At 37.9% G+C, this 3,787-nt stretch overlaps 1 long non-coding RNA gene across 1 annotated transcript; it reads left to right on the top strand.

The window, feature by feature from the left end:
- The first annotated feature begins 316 nt into the window (after positions 1 to 316).
- Positions 317 to 1,574, top strand: LOC121394880. Its single transcript, XR_005962062.1, has 3 exons — positions 317 to 349; positions 1,272 to 1,398; positions 1,514 to 1,574. It is a non-coding gene; the product is annotated as an uncharacterized LOC121394880 (long non-coding RNA).
- Positions 1,575 to 3,787: the final 2,213 nt, after the last annotated feature.

Genomic DNA, 3,787 nt, shown 5'->3' on the forward strand with positions numbered 1-3,787 from the left:
TTCATAGACGAACAAACGAATCTGGAGGGTCCGCAGACATCTCAGGGCAGTCCAGTAAAGACACGCAGCAGCAGAAGGGACAAATAATATTCAACCTTTCTTCTATACCGCTTACAGATACACAGATTCAGGTATTAGGTAGGGGGCTTAGCTTTGTACCCACTACGAATTTTGATCATTTCAACTTTGAGGTTGAATTGTTTAAATTCTGCCGCAAATTAAACTTACAATCTTTTTTTTCTTCTACTCCTACAGGTGGTCTGGCGGTGTCTGAGGCTGAGCAATTGAATCCTGACATGACCAATCAGCTACGTCTTAAATCTACATTTATGCCGCCAATACTAAATAGGTCAGTAACTACTTTTGCCAATAATGTCAGGAGGGATGTAAAACAATATGTGAGACATAAACATCGCTATACAAGTAATGTCAAACGTAATGAAATAACTGCAATACAAGAGCTAGCTAAGGATAAATCACGTATTGTAAAATCAGCTGATAAGGGGGGAGGGATCGTCGTTATGGACTATGAAGATTATAGGAAGGAAGCGTTAAATCAACTGGCGGACAATGTATGCTATGAGTTATTGACTGGTGATCCGACGTTTCTATATCTTAAGGAAATTAAGGAGATGGTCAATACAGCATTGACATCCAATATCATTGATGTGAAAACTGGTGATTTTTTGATTATGCAGAATCCACGGAGACCATGTCTATACTTACTTCCTAAGATACATAAATCTCTGAGTAAACCACCGGGGAGACCGATTATATCGGCCTCCGGTTCTATATGTCAACCTCTCGCTCAATTTGTTGATTCATTTTTACAAAAACATGTATTCCTGATTCCCTCATTCATTAAGGATTCTTTTGATTTTTTGGATAAATTGAAATTGGCAAATAGAGATTCTATTGTGACAGGTCCAATTTTACTTGTCACAATGGATATCTCTAGCTTGTATACCAATATTCCACACAGTCTGGGCAAAGATACTATTAAAAAATTACTAACTGAGAAATTTGAGAATCAGAAATTGGCAGATTTCATTTATGGACTATTATGCTTCATTTTAGATCACAACTACTTTAGTTTCGAAAATCTATTTTATAGACAGAAACAAGGAACCGCTATGGGAAGCAATGTGGCTCCCTCATATGCGAACCTTTTTATGGCAGAGTATGAGGATAAATACATTTACAATTCACCTTTTTGGAAACATATAACCAGTTATCATCGCTACATAGATGATATTTTTTTCATTTGGCAGGGTGATGAATCTGCATTAACTTCATTTGTAAATTATCTGAACTCAATCGAATCTACAATACGTTTTACTGTCTCATGGAGCTCGTCTACGATATCCTTTTTGGATATCCTTATTACCCTTAATGCAGGTAAACTTTCTACGAGTATATATCGTAAACCGACGGATCGCAATACACTCTTGCATGCCAGTAGTTTCCATCCCCCTTCACTGATCAAGGCTTTACCCTATTCTCAACTTACTAGAGTGAAGCGCATTACATCAGATCCCAATGAACTGGATTCCTCCATAGATACTATGGCTGATAAATTTCGTGAGCGTGGCTATACCCCTGCGGTGATTGATCAAGCAATCACAAAGGTAAAAACCAACCCTGACAGGGCAGATTCCACTAGCAACAGGACTGTATTTGTATCTAAATTTACAACAGCTAGTCGTTTTATTAAACATACAATGTCTACACATTGGCATCATTTGCAATCGGATGCGATCTTGGGTAATTCATGTCAGGATGCACCCATGTTCGCATATAAAAGAGGCAAAAATCTGAAAGATCATTTGGTAAAGGCAAACAATAAATTACATTATACTTCTCCACATTTTCTAAGCAATCCCAAACCAGGCAACTACAGATGTTTTAATTGTTCAGTATGTAACAGTATGATACAGGGTACCTCTTTTGCTCATCCTCAGACACTACAGAGATACAACATCAAACATAGAATCACTTGCCAATCTACTTTTGTAGTCTATATTATTATCTGCCCATGTGGCTTATATTATATTGGAAAGACCATACAAAAATTGAAAGATAGATTTATTAAACATAAAAGTGTCATTAGGTTGGGCAAGGAATCGACTCCCTTAGTACAACACTGTAGGGAACATAATCATAATATATCAGCGTTACGCCTAATGGGGATTGACTGGATAGCTTCTTCTATGGGAGGTGTGGATAAAAATACTTTATTGTTGCGCCGTGAGGCGGAATGGATTTTTCGTTTGAATACGATAGCTCCGTCAGGGCTTAACAACATATTAAATCTATCTTGCTTTCTACAGACTAGATGAGGGGCCTGTCATGTTCTCTTGCTCGGCCTCTACATATGCCATGATCCTCTGATTCGGAGTAAGTATGGAAATTTCCCCCTCATTATTACTATTTTGTTTAATTTGTTCGTTTTCTTTTCCCTTTCTTTTTTCTTTTTTTCTTTTTTTTCCCTTTTTTCTTTTTTATCTAGCATATGTGGATGAGAATTTAGCGATCCTTTGGAGAGATTTTGCCAGTCACTTGTTTTGAATAAGAAGTATAATGCTTTATGTTCCCCTAATTTCATGATATATGTTAGTTTCTTTTATTGACGCTAGAGAGGGAGGTTGCATAAATGACTTCTATTATCTTTAATTAATTTGAATAATATATATTTGCTCAGTATTGACTTCATTAATTTGATTTATTATTAAAGTTTTTCTTGTATTTTGTTAGACTTCAGAATTACAATTGATTGTGATTGTCATTTTTGCGCAACCTCTCCTGAGCGTGCAAAGTAACTACTTTGGGGTGGATCTCCTAGCGACGCTGAGGTTTCTGTATATGTTCGGCTTACCGGAAGTGATGTCATGGCAACGGTCCGCATCTGCTGATGTTAAAGGATTGGCACACGTTGCATTGGAACGCATGTGCGTTCCACTAAGATACCAGGTGACGCTGCTCTTCCCCCTATGATCAGAGGGGCGGAAGTGACGTCAGACGCCGGATTTCCATCGAGTGGACTCAGCATGGACTATAAAATGTCACAGACAGTAAGGCTCGGTCTGCCTTTTTGATTTTTTAATTTTTTGTGCCCCTGATGAAGACCCTTAAGGTCGAAACGCGTTGGGCTCATTATGATTTGATTTTTGTTCTGTAATTTTTGTATTATTTTTTCTTTTTTGTCTAATAAATTAATTTGGTTTTTTCAAAATTAGGTGTGCGATCCATTCCTTTTTCTGGATATTAATATAACACTGGGGGCTCCTAACAGCCAGAGGATTGTATTATACTAGAGCAATAACTATTGTATTGAGCAATCCAAAAGGCGGAAAGACGTATTTTTTTATAAGTATGCTTTTATGTTATTACTTTTATGTAAAATAGATATACAGTACACACACTTTTTAGCACTGTAGCACTTTACTAATGCCTAACGAAATAAATGCACATTTGATGGTCATCTTGGGGAGGCAATCAATAGTCACCATCCCAGTAACAACAAGGTTATCATTTATTTCTTTCTGTGGCTAGCTGTCACTACAATGACCATAATATCAAAGCTTAAGGCTTAAAGTGATTGGTTGATCTTTCCGTTTGAGCCCAGCACTTATGAGCTAGTCTTGTGTGACAGGAGGGAGGTTTTTACATAGAGGATGGACTACTACAGAAACAGCATGGTAGAATGGTTGGTTGCCCTTACTGTAATAAAACCTACCTGCCCTGGTGGTCTAGTGGGGCGGCGGGGACGCCCGCCGCGCCACCATCG

This window comes from Xenopus laevis, chromosome 6L (assembly GCF_017654675.1).
Source record: "Xenopus laevis strain J_2021 chromosome 6L, Xenopus_laevis_v10.1, whole genome shotgun sequence".
NCBI classification, from domain to species: domain Eukaryota; kingdom Metazoa; phylum Chordata; class Amphibia; order Anura; family Pipidae; genus Xenopus; species Xenopus laevis.